Source organism: Eumetopias jubatus, unplaced genomic scaffold (assembly GCF_037043125.1).
Source record: "Eumetopias jubatus isolate StellerSeaLion01/CBP00866 unplaced genomic scaffold, mEumJub1_p1.0 scaffold_6, whole genome shotgun sequence".
Lineage (NCBI taxonomy): Eukaryota > Metazoa > Chordata > Mammalia > Carnivora > Otariidae > Eumetopias > Eumetopias jubatus.
This window is the reverse complement of record NW_028274812.1, coordinates 52,972,411-52,989,732: the sequence shown is the minus strand read 5'-3', so window position 1 is coordinate 52,989,732 and position 17,322 is coordinate 52,972,411. Positions and strand designations below refer to the sequence as shown.

Sequence of the window (17,322 nt, the reverse complement as noted above, 5' to 3'; positions counted from 1 at the left end):
AAAACTATAATGTGGAAACCAGCGGAAGAATATTAGTTACGAAACTATTCAGTAAGTGTGTTCTAAACTTCTAAATATGCACATATGGACTGCAGGGATCTAAAAAGGATCTCCTCAAGAGATATGTATAGCATGAAATCGGAGGGTGGGGAGGGATTAAAGAAATAGAACAGAATTAAAATATATCTAAGGGGTGCCAGGTTGGCTCATTCGGTGGAGCATGCAACTCTTGATCTTGGAGTTGTCAAGCCCTACGTTGGGTGATTACTTAAACATTAAAAATTCTTTTTAAAAAAACCCATATACATATGAAGAACATATTAAGTTTGCATGGTAGACTCATAAAAAGTATCTTTATAATTAAAAAGATTAGAACAGTAATACACATTCCTTTGTAGATATTTTGATATATATCCTTTCAGATTTTTATATATACAACTTCTATTTTTATTAAATATGTTATAAGCTTCTCATTTACATCATTAATATGATTATATACAGACATTATCTACATGAGAGGTGGTATAATACAATGATTAAGCACACAGCTCTGGAACCAGACAATCTGGTTTTAGTCCCAACTCCTGCATTACCCAGCTACCTCACCCTCGGCAAAATGCTGTGGATGAGAGTTAGATGAAGCCTTGATACAGATCCAGGGAATTTATATACTTTCCTTAAGACAAACCACTAGAGGTGAAATTACTGAGCCAAAGGCTATGAATGTTAAGGCTTCAAAATGGCCTCCAGCGAGGCTATTTCACTACAGACTGAGGAGGCACATAACTGTACAGGCTATTAACTTTGGTTACCTGCAATATATCATGCTTTCTGTATCCTTTCCCCCATCACTTGGCCATGTAACCACCTTTGATGAATGGTATATTAGTTAAATATTTGTGAACTGAGGCTTGTCCTCTTGGAACATCTGTTCATAAAAAGACATTCTCTCTTGGAACCCAGACACTATTGTTAAAAGTCTAGCTATCCACATGAAAGAAAACTCAGGACCTGATCAATAGCCCCAGCTGAACTCCCAGTTGGTGCCAGCACCAACCTGCCAGCCAGCCATATGACTGAATCATCTTGGAAATAAATCCTCCAGCCCCAGTCAAGGTGTTCCAGCAGATATCAAGGAAAACAGAGGTAAGCTGTTCCTTCTAAGACCTGACCAAACTGCAGAATTGTGATAAAGTGAATGTCAGTTGTTTTAAGCCACCAACTTTTGGGGTTGTCTATTACACGGTAACAGGTAACTAAATCAGTAACCTGACTTTGGTAGAATTATGCTAAACAAGAAGCATACTGAGAGGACAGTATTTCATATATAAAAACGTGGTACCTAATTAAGTGTACAGACTTCTTTGTTTTTAACCCTTTGCTGTTAACTTTTTTGCTTATTAGCTCTTGACTGTGTTCTGAGCAGCCGAGGTTCACAGAAAATCTAAAATAGTTCACTGATTATGGATTATTCAATTATGGAAGTGTTCTTCTACAATTTAAGCAGGTGATAAGATGAACTGAAATTTCTTTTTTTTAAAGATTTTATTTATTTGAGAATGAGAGAGCGAGCATGAGAGGGGGGAGGGTCAGAGGGAGAAGCAGACTCCCCGCCGAGCAGGGAGCCCGATGTGGGACTCGATCCCAGGACCCCAGGATCATGACCTGAGCCAAAGGCAGCTGTTTAACCAACTGAGCCACCCCGGTACCCAAACTGAAATTTTTCTACTCTAACCAAAAGCAAGGTCCTAAAATAAGTTGCAATTTAAGATGAAGTTGCTTTCTCTGCATTAACTTGATAAATCTCTAAGAACAGAGTATGAAATAATTTGCCACCTACATTATAAAAGAATTACACTGAGGTGTTTCTTCAAAGAATGAAATACTACCTGGAACATGAAAACAGGTATTCAATGAGTCTTAATTCTTGAAGACATGAGTGATGCTTATGTTAATAAACCCTTTCTCTTGTGAGAGTGATTAGCTATAATAAGACCAACTAGACAATGATATTAAATACTATATACATGCATGCTTTAAATTGAGACAGCAGTATCATTACAATACTTTATTCCTTCCATAAAGCCCCACAAAGAGTGATTATTGTTCTTATAACCAAAAGTACTCAAATCACTAACACAAAATCCTTTTATTAGAAACAGTAGTAACTCTCTTAAGAACCCTCATAATATATCACTGGAAAAAGCACAGGTCACAAGAGTTGTAACTTGTCATCAAAGATTTCAATACAGGGCGCCTGGGTGGCTCAGTGAGTTAAGTGTCTGCCTTCGGCTCAGGTCATGATCCCAGAGTTCCAGGATTGGGTCCCACATCGCTCATTCTCTTTCTCTCTCTCAAATAAAATCTTTAAAAAAAAAAAAGATTTTAATACATTAATAATTAAGTCACTATAAGCCAAAAAATTTCTTGCTGGCATACTCTCTTTAACTGTTAGGTGTTATCAGTATTTGTGGTGGGGCTGGAGAGCAGGGTATTCTGGGTTCTGTCCCTCAAAATTTAAGTTCATTTCTGAGTACTTAATCTAGCCTCTTTTCTCCTCATACTTTCCTTCTCTTGCTCTCTCCTCTGAGTTGTAAAGTTTGTAAGAAAAGGAAATCATTCCAGATCCTTCACCTCTAGCCCCCAAACTATTTGGAAGTGTGGTAAATAATATATTTTAAGTCATGACACTTATAAATATTAATTATGGAGTCTCATAAGCCACTGATGTTACTTATAATGCTAAGAACTATACAGAATAAAAGTATTAATTGAGAATCTACCACAAACACTGACTAAATACATGGACATGGTCCCTGATTAGCAGACTTTATCTAGACAAGGATATATAAAGGTAAGGAGAAAGAAATTAAGGATACTAGAATACCATGGGGCAAGTTTCTGTAAGACTACACAATCTGGGGAGTACATTATTATGATAAAGACATGTATGTACAACCTTTTAGGCTTAGAGGCTTTAAGACGAATTAAAAATTTTTCTGAGGCGCCTGGGTGGCTCAGTAGGTTGTGCATTTGACTCTTAGGTCCTGCTCAGGCCCTAATCTCAAGGTGCTGGGATCAAGCCCTGCATCAGACTCTGTGCTAAGCAGGGAGTCTGCTTCTCTCTTTCCCTCTGCCCTTCCTCGGCTCTCGCTCTCTCTATAAAGTAAATAAATAAATCTTTTTAAAAATGTTACTTTCCTTCTCTAAATCTCAGTTACCTCGTCTTTAAAATGAAGATACTGCCATTTACATCAACAATTAAAGAGGAACTATTATTACTTCACACATTATCACTTCCTGGGTATCGAGTGTAGGGCAAATACCATGCCACATTTATCTTTTTTTTCAAATTTTTAGTTAAATTCTAGTTAGATAACATACAGTGCAATATTGGTTTCAGGAGTAGAATTCAGTGATTCATCATTTACATACAACACCCAGGGCTCATCATAACGAGTGCCCTCCTTAATACCCATCACCATTTAGCCTCCCTCCAACAACCCTCAGTTTGTTCTCTATTTTTGAGTCTCTTATGGGGGGTGCCTGGGTGGCTCAGTCGTTAGGCGTCTGCTTTCGGCTCAGGTCATGATCCCAGGGTCCTGGGATCGAGCCCCACATCAGGCTCCCTGCTCGGCGGAAGGCCTGCTTCTCCCTCTCACTCCCCCTGCTTGTGTTCCTTCTCTGTCTGTCAAATAAATAAATAAAATCTTAAAAAAAAAAAGTCTCTTATGGTTTGTTTCCCTCTCTCTTTTTTTTGTCCCCTCCCCATATGTTCATCTGCTTTGTTTCTTAAATTCCACATGAGTGAAATCACAAGGTATTTGTCTTTTTCTATCTGACTTATTTTGCTTAGCGTAATACATTCTAGCTCCATCCACATAATTGCAAATGGCAAGATTTCATTGTTTTTGATGGCTAAGTAATATTCCTGTGTGTGTGTGTCTACACCCACCCACCCACACACACACACACACCACTTCTTTATCCAGTCATCAGTCGATGGATATTTGGGCTCTCTCCATAGTCTGGCTGATAATGCTGTTATAAACATCGGGGTACATGTACCCCTTCAAATCAGTATTTTTGTATCCTTTGGGTAAATACTTAGTAGTGCATTTACTGTATCATACAGTAGTTTCTATTTTTAACTTTTTAAGGAACCTCCATACTGTTCTCCAGAGTGGCTGCACCAGCTTGCATTCCCACCAACAATGCAAGAGGGTTCCCCTTTCTCTGCATCTTTGCCAGTACCTATTGTTTCCTGTGTTGTTAATTTTAGCCATTCTGACAGGTGTTAGGTGGCATCTCAATGTGGTTTTGATTTGTATTTCCCTGATGATGAGTGATATTCAGCATCTTTTCATGTGTCTGTTAGCCATCTGGATGTCTTCTTCAGAAAAGTGTCTATTCATGTCTTCTGCCCATTTCTTAACTGGATTATTTGTGTTTTTTGGGTGTTGAGTTTGATAAGTTCTTTATATATTTTGGATACTAACCCTTATCAGACATGTCATTTGCAAGTATCTTCTCCCATTCCATAAGCTAGCTTTTAGTTTTGGTGATTGCTTCTTTCACTGTGCAGCTTTTATCTTGATGAAGTCCCAACAGTTCATTTTTGCTTTTGTTTCCCTTGCCTCCGGAGACATATCTAGAAACAACTACTATGTGCAAGAAGCTAAGTAATATTTGATCAAGAGGCCTTTAAAAACATTTAAACATTGCATAAAAAGTGCTTCTGAGCACACATAAATTAACATTAAAAGCATAGTAATACTAGTAAGGTCTCTTCAAAATATAAAACCTCTAAAAAAGGTAGAATGCAAAACACTAAGGGTTGGAGCTGCTGGAATGGTGAAGAGCTAAGCAAAACCTCCCCCACCTCTCCCCCCAAATCAAAAACAACCATATCAGGATTCTGAAAGTTGGCTGAAGACATATAACAAATCGAAAAGCATTTACTCAAGAAAAAACCGTGAACCTCAGGTAAGAGCACAAGTCTGTGGTGTTTTAACCATCACACCAGCTCCATCAATGGTAGTTTTACCAGTGTGGGGCAAAACCAGCACCATCACTGCGAGAGGGGGATAAATGATTAAGAGAAGAATGTAGAAAAATTCCACATGCAGGGGGTATTGTTGAGAACAGTGATCTTGGTGGCAAACAATGGGGAAGGCCAATATTGCATCAGCCAATGGTCCCAAGATTGACTAGGGCAAGAAACAAATGAATATACTTGATGGAAATTTAGCAGAGATGTCCTGAGAATGGCACAACCATGACGGACCTTAGTAAGTTATCCGTGGTGGTCTGAAAGGCTATGTGCTTGCACAAAGCGGCATGCAGGCTTAGGAAAGATTGGCAAAGACCCCACTTATCTCTGGCTGTGAGGTCTTTCACAGATACAGAAGAATCATGGACATGAGAAGACTTGGCACAAAGTAGAAGTTGGAACTTATAAATTGCCTATGCTTTGAATTCATTCCCCAACCTACTACATACAAATTCATTGTCTAAGGGCAGAAGCCTTATGGCTCAAGGTGCTTATGCAGAACCTCTGACCAAGTCACTGGCTAACACTAACTATGCTGATCCAAGGCTGACCCCTAGGAAACCAGGCTTAAAAAACAAACAAGAATTGGGGGGAAAAAATGAGAGATATTGGCAACAGCACACTTTGTGCAGGCAGGTCCTTAAAAAAATATACAGAAATAGAACCCCTCCCGTGTGGGAGAGGCGGGAGATGATATAATTCATGAGTCTCTAAAATATATTATCTAAGGGGCGCCTGGGTGGCTCAGTTGGTTAAGTGTCTGACTTCTGCTTGGGTCATGATCTCAGAGTCCCGGGATTGAGCCCTGAGTTGGGCTCTGTGCTCAGAGGGGAGTCTGCTTCTCCCTCCCCCTCTGCCCCTCCCCCCCCGCTCGTGCTTGCTCAAGCTCTCAAATACATATTTAAAAAATAAATAAAAATATATTGTCTAAAATGTTCAAACAAAATAAAAGGTTCAGCTTTAAAAAAAAATTATGAAAGATGCAAAGAAACAGGAAAATGTATTCTATACATAGGGAAAAAACAATTGTTTTCAATAGAAACTATCTCTGAAGAGGTTCAGTTGCTGAACTTAGCTGACAAGGATTTCAAAGCAGCTATTATAATAAATATGTTCAAGTAACTAAAAGAAACCATGCTTAAAGGATTCAAGGAAAGTATGATGACAATGACTCAATGAACAGAGCATCTCAACAAAAAGATTATAAAGAAGACCCAAGTTGGAATTCTGGAGTTGAAAAGTGTAATAACTGGGGCGCCTGGCTGGTTCAGTCAGTGGAGCATGGAACTCGTGATCTCAGGGTTGTGAGTTCAAGCCCCAGGTTGAGTGTGGAGATTACTTAAAAATAAAATCTTAAAAAAGAGTGAGAGAAGTGCAATAAATGCATGAAAAATTCACTGGAGGGGCTCAACAGATTTGAGGGGCAGACAAGAGGAATCAGCAAATGACGACAGATCAATAGAAATTGTTCATTCTGAAGAACAAAAAGAGAACAGAACAGAGCCTCAGAAACCTGTGAGACTCCACCACAGGTACCAACACACAAGTAATGGGAGACTCACAATAAGAGGAAAAAAAAGAATAAATAATGGCTGAAGACTTCCCAAATTTGATTAAAATCTTTATACTACACATCCAAGAAGCTCCATGAATTCCAAGTAAGAGAAACATAAAGAGATCCATGCCTACAAACATCATGGTCAAACTATTAAAAGCCAAAGAAAACCAGAAAATCTTGAAAATGGTAAGAGACAAATGACACATCACATATAGGGAGACACACAATAAAATTAACAGCTGACTTCCCCCCCTTAAACAACAGAGACTAGGAAGCATTGGAGTATTCAGAAGGCTGAAAGAAGATACAACAAAGTCTATATTCAGTGGTAGAGAGAAATCTGATATGCACCCCACCCCAATTCCCACCCCTGGTATACACACCTCCCATATGAGTATGGAGAGAGGCCTACAAATACGATGGATGTCACTTTCATGATTGAGTTACATTATATGGCAAAGATGAAGGACTTTTGCAGATAAAGTTAATCAGTCTTTGAGTTCATCAAAAGAGATTTTTTTTGAGTGGACTTGACTTAATCAGGTGAGCCCCTTAAAAAGAGGACTTCAGGCCACTATAAATTTTACAGCTATAAGAAAATGAATTCGGGGTGCCTGGGTGGCTCAGTCATTAAGCGTTTGCCTTCAGCTCAGGTCATGGTCCCAGGGTCCTGGGATCGAGCCCTGCATCAGGCTCCCTGCTCTGTGGGAAGCCTGCTTCTCCCTCTCCCACTCCTCCTGCTTATGTTCCCTCTCTCGCTATGTCTCTGTCAAATAAATAAAATCTTAAAAAAAAGAAAAAAAAATGAATTCTTCCAACAACCACGTAAGCCTGGAAAGAATCCCAGGCCTCACATGAGACCACAACATTGATCAAATCTTGACTGTAGATCTTAAGATCCAAGCAAAGGGCCCAGCTAAGCCAAACCCAGGTTTCTGACTTAAAGAAACTGGTGAGGCAGTACTTTAAGGTGCTACATTTATGATAATTTTCAATGCAATAACAGAAAACTAATATATCCAGCAAAACTATCCTTCAAAAATAAAGAGAAGGGGCACCTGGGTGGCTCAGTCAGTTAAGTGTCCAACTCTTGATCTCAGCTCAGGTCTTGATCTCAGGGCTGTTAGTTCAAGCCCCACATTGGGCTCCAGACTGAGCATGGACCCTACTTAATAAATACATACATATATATGTGTATGTATATATATATATGTGTGTGTATGAAATAAGCCATTCCCAGATGAACAAAGACTGTAAGAGTTTATAGTAAGCAGATCTCCCTTACAAGAAATACTAAAGAAAGCCCTTCAGGGGTGCCTGCATGGCTCAGTTGGTTAAGCCCCGCATTGGGCTCCCTGCTCAGTGGGGAGCCTGATCCCATGGTCCGGAGATCAAGCCCCGCGTTGGGCTCCCTGCTCAGTGGGGAGCCTGCTTCTCCCTCTCGTCCCTGCTCATGCTCTATCTCTGCCTTTCTCTCTCAAATAAATAAAAATCTTTAAGAAAAAAGAAAGAAAGACTAAGAGAAAGAAAGGAAGGAAAGGGAGGGAGGGAAGGAAGGAAGGCAGGCAGGGAGGGAGGGAAGGAGGGAAAGAAAGAAAGCCCTTCAGGCTCAAAAGAAATGACAACAGATGGTTACTGGGATCCACATGAAGAAATAAGAGAAGCAGTAAAAATAATTACACAGGTAAATGTATAAATGTGTTTTTCTCCTCTCTTAGATGATTAAAAAGACAACTGCATAAAATAATTATAAACCTCTATTGTTACCCCTGTATGATGTAAAGATATAATACACATGACAATATGAAACAAAGGAAGGGGGAGGAACTGGATGTATTTGGAGCAAAGCTTATATATTTTACTAGAATTAAATTTTTTTTTAAAGATTTTATTTTTATTTATGAGAGAGAGAGAGAGTACAAGCAGGAGGAGGGGCAGAGGGAGAACAGACTCCCCGCTGAGCAGGGAGCCCCATGCGGGACTCGATCCCAGGACCCCGGGACCACGACCTGAGCGGAAGGCAGACGCTTAATGACTGAGCCACCCAGGCGCCCCTATTTTACTAGAATTAAGTTAGCATTAAAGTGAATTACACTGTGAAAGGCTGAGTCATTGTCATTCCTAGATCAAACACTAATAATCTTAAGAAGAATTTTAAAAGGTCTTAGGAATTAAAATGGTATGCTAAAAAAATCTATTTAATGAAAAAAAGAAAGGAGGAATAGAAAAACAAAAATGAGATATAATAAATAAGTATTAAGAAGTGCACTTGTGGGGGGGTGCCTGGGTGGCTCAGTCCTTAAGCATCTGCCTTCGGCTCAGGCCGAACCCCGCATCAGGCTCCTTGCTCAGCGGGAAGCCTGCTTCTCCCTCTCCCACTCCCCCTGCTTGTGTTCCCTCTCTCGCTATCTCTCTGTCAAATAAATAAATAAAATCTTTTTTTTTTTCACTTTTGTTCACGTATATTTTTTGTTTTTGTTTTTTTTTTTCTGTAAAATGTCCTGGTTCTTCCATAACTTATAAACATGATTTATACTGAGGGATGGGTGGGAAAGTGGGCGGGGGCAGACTGACCGGGGATGGGGAAGCTCCTCTTCTTCCTGCCCCTCAGGGCCGGGCCCAGGGCCCTTTGGGGGGACTCGGATACCCCAACACCTCCCTGAGGTTGTCCGGCCGCCTCTGCCCCTGGTGCTCAGAACCTGGCGTGCCCCTTGATTCCGGAATCCCTCCTGTGACTCCAGGCCCAGTAGGCACCCTGTCCCTAGTGCTCCGAATCCTGAAGCGCGCAAGTTCCAGAATCCCCCCCTCAGCTGCTAGGGTGATGGGTCCTCTCCTTTCCACTGCCCCCCTGACCCCCGAGGAGGGAGGGAAGGGAGGGGGAGGAGGGCTCAGGTCTCCCCTCCGTGGCAGGGGGAGGGGGAGGGGGGATCTGTAGGAGGAAGGGTGGAAGGCGGGGGCCAGGAGGGGCTCAGCCGATGGTGAGGCCAAAGCCGCACTGGAACTTGTTCTTTCGGTGATTCAGGAAGGCCCCAAGGGCCAACGTCAGGGGCAGAGGCGGGAGCTTCTTCCCCAGTGTGGTGCCCACGATCCAGTTGCTGTCCACGGAGCCTCTGAAGAGGAGGTTAGCCTTGGGCAGGTCCAGCTGGTACCCGAAGGAGACGCTGGTGTCCTGCATCCTCGTGCTGGCCTCGAACTCCATGCCCACCTGCAGCTGGTCGCTGGCTTTGTGATAGTAGGTGGCATGCATGCCTGCCTGGCCCAATGTTACTGTTGCCAACCAGTTGTTCAATGTGTACTTCCCAGCTAGAGACATGACAGTGCCTTCCTCCCCAGGCCGCCAGTGGTAGACAAGCTCCCCACCCAGGGCCAGACACGGCGTGATGCTCTGGAGGTAGTGGGCCACCAGGATTCCTGAACCCACCAGGACGTCTGGGTTCCCCAGGGTGACGGCTGCTGTGAAGTCAGAACCCCGGTACTCCCCGTCCACCTGCCAGTTCACGAACTTGGACTGCTGGGTCTGGATGGCCATCTTGGACCAGAGGCCAGGGCCCAGCTGGTGAATGACCTGAGCATTGAGGCTGCCACTGTTGTCCATGTCACCCACCAGCACGGGGAATGCCTCTGTGGGACTCAGCTGCTTTGTTCCCACGTAAGTGACCCCGAAGTGGTAGTTGGACTCCCCAATTGTGCTGAGGGCTACTGTGTGGTTTACCTGGAAATGGTTACTCAACCCTTTGTTGACTGTGAGCTTGACACCTTCCATCTGAATGGGAAATAGCTCCTTGCACTTCCGGTGACACTCCTCGAACGTGCCGGGGTTGGGCAGGCAGCCGCAGGCCCCATCACCCGCGGTCCCTGCGGCGCTGCCACCCGCAGCACCGGGGGTCCGTTCCGAACCTCGACCCGCGCCAGCCCCAGTGCCCAGACCGCCCCCGACCGGCGGCGGCGGCCTGGCAGGCGGCGAGCTAGGGGCCAAGACGTTCCCCATGGTCGCTGGCGGCAGCGCCCGCACCCGGCCTGGGCTCCGCTCCCACCCCCTAAATAAATAAAATCTTAAAAAAAAAAAAGAAATGCACTTGTGGGGCACCTGGGTGGCTCAGTTGGTTAAGCATCCGACTCCTGATTTTGGCTCAGGTGATGATCTCAGGGTTGTGAGACTGAGCCCTGCCCTTGGCATGGAGCCTGTCTGAGATTCTCTCTCCCTCTCCCTCTGCCCCTCCTGCCCAGTGCATGCTTTCTCTCTCTCAAAAAAGCAAAAAAATAAAAAGGGGCACCTGGGTAACACAGTTAAAAATCTGACTCCTGGTTTTGGCTCAGTTCGTGATCTCATGGTTGTGAGATCAAGCCCTGTGTTGGGCTCTGCACTCAGCACGGAGTCTGCTTGAGAGTCTCCCTCCCTCTCCCTATGCCCATTCCGCTTGCGCGCACTCTCGCTCTAAAATAAAAAAGTAAAACAAATAAGTGAATCTTTAAAATAAATAAATGAAGTAAAATTAAAAAGAAGTGCACTTGTGATGAGCACTGGATGATGTATGGAATTGCTGAATCACAATACTGTATACCTGAAACTAATATAACACTGTACATTAACTAACTGGAATTAAAATAAAAATTTAAAAGAAGAAAAAAGTATCAAATGGCAGAAATAAACCCATCACACCAATAATTTCATTAAATATAAAACAAAACACTTCAATCAAAAGACAGAGCTTGTGAGCCTGGATTTAAAAAAAAGATACCATTCTTACATCCTGTCCACAAGACACATATTTAACATTCAAAAACAAAAACAGGTTAGGGATGCCTGGGTGGCTCAGTCGGTTAAGCGGCTGCCTTCGGCCCGGGTCATGATCCCAGGGTCCTGGGATCAAGTCCCACATCAGCCTGCTTCTCCCTCTCTCTCCCTCTGCTTGTGCTCTGTCAAAAAAAAAAAAAAAAAAAAATCTAAAAAAAAAAACAGGTTAAAAGTGGAAGGATGGAAAATGATATAGCCTACAAGTAACCACAAAAATGCTGGAGTGGCTATATTAATAACAGATAAAAGACTTAAAAAATTTTTTTAAAAAGATTTTATTTTTGGAGAGTGAGAGAGGGCATGTACGAGTAGGGGGAGGGGCAAAGGGGGAAAAAGGGAGCAGGAGAGAGAATCCGAAACGGACTTTTGCTAAGCATAGGGCTCAATCCCACAACCTGGAGATCATGACCTGAGATGAAACCAAGTGTCAGTTGCTTAACCAACTGAGCCACCCTGGCACCTCTAAAACACACTTAGGACAAGATAAATGGGTAAGGACTGAGATTCTTGTTAAAAGGTCATGAAGAACTGCTTTCCTCCCCTGCTTTGGTAACTTGAAAGAAAAGATTATATTAACCTAACTGCTCCTCCTCCATTATTTGTGTTTCCATGTTTTTTTATACAATGCACATAACAGAATATTTACCATTTTATGTTACAGAGTATACACTTTTTTTTTGAAAGATTTTATTTATTTATTTGAGAGAGAGAGAATGATAGATAGAGAGTACGAGAGGGAAGAGGGTCAGAGGGAGAAGCAGACTCCCTGCCCAGCAGGGAGCCCAATGCGGAACTCGATCCCGGGACTCCAGGATCATGACCTGAGCCGAAGGCAGTCGCTTAACCAACTGAGCCACCCAGGCGCCCCAGAGTATACACTTTTAAGTGTACAGAATTCTGAAGTATTAAGTACATTTACACTGTTGTGCAACTATCACTACCATCCATTGTCATGTTTAAACAATATAAGAGATTCTATAGAGTTTTGACTTTTCCTTAAGAACGTTTCAATGATGTATCAGACAGTTTGGGAGAAAAAAATGCAAGTCTGGTAATGTATGTCAGAAAACCAATCATTTACTGAAATCAGTACTTTCTTTTCTCTTTTTTTAAAGTAACCTGTACCCCCAACGTGGGGCTCAAACTCACAATCCTGAGATCAAGAGTCACGTGCTCTATCGACTGAGCCAGTCAGGCACCTCCTTCTCTTTCTGATAGTGCATTAGAAAGCTAGAGGCAACTCAGTAATTAAATAACAGCAACAGCTAATATTATATAAATGAGATAGAATTTTTTTTTTAAGTAGGCTCCAGGCCCAGTATGGAGCCCAATGAAGGGCTTGAACTCACAACCCTGAGATCTGAGCTGGGATCAAGAATCAGACACTTAATTGACTGAGCCACCCAGGCATCCCAAATGAGACAGTATTTAAAGTCCATAACACCTAACATCATTTAATTCTCATTTAATTCTAAGGAAAACAGTAACACTGTCATCTTTAGGATAGACAAAAGGTTCAGAGGGGTTAATTGTCCAAGGGCACTCAATTAATAAGCTGGGCAAACTGGGATATGAATTCAAGTTCATAATCTATGTGTTCTTAGACTGTGTTAAACTATCTCCCAAAGAACAAAAACTTAATGGAGGTTCTAAAAGAATGGAGATCCACACTATGTAAGCGGTCAATAGTTTTGCCCCTCTGCTACAACCTCCGCCCAGCGCTCCCTCACACATACAATACTCAAATCTGTTGCCAGTTCTTTTCTACCGTCCCTGGGTAGGGAAAGACTGCCCCAGATGCTTCGACCAATTTATTTATTTATTTTTAAAGATTTATTTATTTATTTGAGAGAGAGAGAATGAGAGAGAGAGAGATACATGAGAGGGGGTAGGGTCAGAGGGAGAAGCAGGCTCCCTTACTGAGCAGGGAGCCTGATGTGGGACTCGATCCTGGGACTCCGGGATCATGACCTGAGCCGAAGGCAGTCGCTTAACCAACTGAGCCACCCAGGCGCCCAATTTAGAGAGAAGTTTAGCTTCCCTGAGAATGAAACTTGAATATGATAAACATAGCAGTCAAAACCCAACAAGAAAATGAGGTCTGTCATTGGGTAGGGGTAAGGAGCCCTACACAGGGATTGATGAGAGGAGAGAAACAAAATACGGTATCAGGGAAAGTGTACAAATTAATAGTAATAAATAACAGCAACTATAAAGTAAAAGAACAAAATTTCTCTGCACATTCTGACACAGGATATAGAATTTCTGGCAATACTGATAGCAAAAAACTGCCGAGATGTCTCTGAAACCACAGGATACTGATAAGAAACTGTACTCTTTCAATAAAGTCAGGTGAAACTAGGACAAACACTAATCAGAAACACAAGCCATCAAAAATTGCCAAAGAAAGTGTTGCAACAATTTAAACCACCTTTATAACAAGGTGACTTGTTCAACAACCAAGAACTTAAGTTAGGAAGTTATAAAAAATGGAAGTTCTCTAGGACATTTCAATGAATCTGTAACTGAAGCTGTTTTTGTTTTGCAGCTTATTCAACCCTTTGAAGCCAACCATGACTCCTCACCAACTTCAGGTGTTTACGAAAAGAATATATTAACGTGTAAACTGAGGGACAAAATCGATTTATCAAAGTGCTTTACAATCTAAATTTAATATCCACCGCTGAGTTGCTTTTAGTTTGCCTACATGAGAATTTAGACGTAAGACCTCAACATTTTAATCTAACAGATTTTTCTGAGGCCTTTAAAAAGAATCCTTGAGGAAGTGGGGCAGAAAAGGATTTTGGGAAGCATTTCCTCTTCTACTGGCCACAGCAAGACCTATAAAAAGACCCAACTTCACTGGAGAACAGGAAATTACTTCAGCGGCCTGAGCTAAACACCGTGGGAAGGCCCAGTACTCTAAACAGACCTGAAAGCAGCTATTAACTGACATCTGTCAGAACCACACGTATTTTACATCTACCTGTATAGGACTGAAGAGAAGTAAGATTCTACACACTCTGAAAGGCACCATTTACTTTCATCCCAGTTCTCTTTGGTTAAGCTATAGTTTAACTATAGTTTACAAACTTGTGCTCAATTTCCCAATATAATAAAATTATCCTATAAAGGAAATACGTCTCTAACCTTTGGATTAAGAAATTTTCTCTAATCAGCAGAGAACAGGGTGTGTGTCAGTGCATGGGAGTTTGGCCCAGAGGTACAGTGAACAGACTATGAGTGACTAGTGACTGGAAACACAGTGAGATGGGGCAAAAAGGTTACAGAAACTCAACAGAAAAAGCCCTATATACAATGGTCCCTTTATATATGACACATCCTGTAATTCAAGCCCAATTATCACTTATAATGAATTAAAGACAAGTCAAACAAGTCAACTCTAATTCTAAGGAAACTAGACAAATAGATGTCTGATAGTTTGAATCTAACACTTCAATTTAAATAGACTCATATGACTAATGGCTACTATATTAGAACAGTTTTAGACAAAGGCATATCAAAAGTTCTAGAGAAAAGCAAATCAAAGAACATATTCCTTCTAAATAATCCACTGAGGGGCGCCTGGGTGGCTCAGTCGTTAAGCGTCTGCCTTCGGCTCAGGTCATGATCTCAGGGTCCTGGGATCGAGCCCCGCATCGGGCTCCCTGCTCGGCAGGAAGCCTGCTTCTCCCTCTCCCACTCCCCCTGCTTGTGTTCCCTCTCTCACTGTGTCTCTCTCTGTCAAATAAATAAAATCTTTAAAAAAATAAATAAATAAATAAATAAATAAATAATCCACTGAACAGTATTCATAACTAATAGCCTACTCCAACCTATAAATCCTTTCTTAATTTATGAAAGTTCCACCAGATTTTATAATTAGAATCCTTCTTCTACAATGCTTCCTTAGCTTTAACATTCTTGAACTTTCTTCATATAGAAGTTCTGGGTGCCTTACGTATTTGATACATATAGTTTATATACCTCACAGCCTTTTAGGTTGGATTTTAAAAATCTATCCTGTCACAAATGGATCAGGATATTTTAAAAGAACAGACCATTCCTGCTCACTATAAATAAACGCCTGAAGCTAACTGCAGGTTTCTTTCCAAAATAGAAACCAAGGAAAAAAAATTGTAACATCAAAAGAAATTGTATAGTTATGCATTTACTGCCTGAAATACTTAAATATATTTTAGACTTTGAGACCTAGAATCACAAGATGCAGAATTCAAAGTACTTTTCTCCTAATGTGTGCAATGAATGGAAGATACTATTGCTTCCAAGACCTTGCCTGGAATTATGGAGGGTCAGAGGCCTAATAATAAAGAATAACACCTTTTCTAAGTTAAATTTTAACCAAGAGCCAATAATCTACAGTGTTCATCACACAGTACTCATAATTTTACATCTGCCTAGTCTCAGAAGTTGGCGCCCTCTCATACAAGAGCACCAGAGTACAAGAGCAAGGATAAACGACTATATCAAAGATTATGTGATTCTTTCTCTTATACTCAGTTTTTAAAAAAAGATTTTATTTATTTATTTGAGAGGGAAAGAGCAAGCAAGAGCACAAGAGCACAAGAGCAGGGGGAGGGAGAAGAAGACTCCCCGCTGAGCAGGGAGCCCAACATGGAGCTCAATCCCAGGACCCTGGGATCTGAGGCACTCAAGTGCCCGGGAAATGATTTTTAGTACAGGGGTATGGTCATTCTTATTAATTTCCTATTGTTGCTATAACACATTATCACAAACTTAGTAGCTTAAAACACAAATTTATTGCCTTAAGTTTTGGAAGCCTTCCAATAAAACTACAAAAACAGGAAAGTCCACAGCTTGCTCACTCCTGCTCTAGATCTATCAGTGTCTTAGTAATGTTTTCATTGGGGTGCCTGGGTGGTCAGTAGTAGGTTGGGCTTCTGACTCTTGATTTCAGCTCAGGTCATGATCTCAGGGCGGTGAGATCAAGCCCTGTGTCTGGTTCCGCACTCAGTAGGGAGTCGGCTTCGAGTCTCTCTCTTCCTTTCTCTCTCCCTTTGCCCCTTCACCCGCTCATGCTCTCTCTCTAATAAATGAATCTTTAAAAAAAGTTCTCAGTTACACAATATGGGGGGATCTCTGGGTGTACATTTATCCATTTAAGATTTTATTTATTTATTTGAGAGAGTACACTCACACAAGGGAGAGCTTAAGGGAGAGAGGAAGAAAATCTCCAGCAGACTCTGCACTGAGCACAGAGCCGGACACAGGGCTTGATCCCACAACCCTGAGATCACGATCTGAGCTGAAAGCAAGGGTCGGATGCTCAACAAACTAAGCTACCCAGGCACCCCTGGGTGTAAATTTAAATAAAGGCCTGACAATACATAATATATGCCTAGCCAACAAGACTTTTATCTACTTCTGTTTCTACTTCAAGATAATGAATAATGTCAAGGCAAGAGAGGAGTAAGATGCAAAGAACTGGACATAAGGAGGGGAGCTTTGAGACTCCTTTCTTCCTCTGTATGGATTAGAATTCCCAAATTTACTATGGAACAGAGAAACTCATCCTACAAGGCAAGAGTCGGAAAAAACAGAAAGCAAACAATCTATGGGTAGCAGGTGTGGAAATAATTTAAGGAAAGCCAAGAAAACAGAGATGCTATAATCAGTGATAAAATCAAAGTCTAGAGAGCAAAGAATTAGGAAGTGCCCATTCCGATAGACACAAAGTAATTTTATAAAAATTATTTTAAGTCTTCTGTGATTCTCTGGTAAGAGACACTGATCTCACTTATTTTGGTGGCTCAAATTATATACTCCTTCATTTGATACCATCAACTAAAACGCTGGTCCTAAGTAAAACTGCCTCCATAGTTTGTTTTTTTTTTTTTTAAGATTTTATTTATTTATATATATATATATTTTTTA

At 41.5% G+C, this 17,322-nt stretch overlaps 1 protein-coding gene and 1 pseudogene across 2 annotated transcripts in view; both read right to left on the bottom strand.

Moving 5' to 3' along the window:
- Positions 1 to 17,322, bottom strand: part of SNX3 (sorting nexin 3) — a 46,403-nt gene that overhangs the window by 19,247 nt on the left and 9,834 nt on the right. The window lies entirely within an intron of this gene.
- LOC114209891 (mitochondrial import receptor subunit TOM40 homolog pseudogene) lies at positions 9,118 to 10,599 on the bottom strand (annotated as a pseudogene).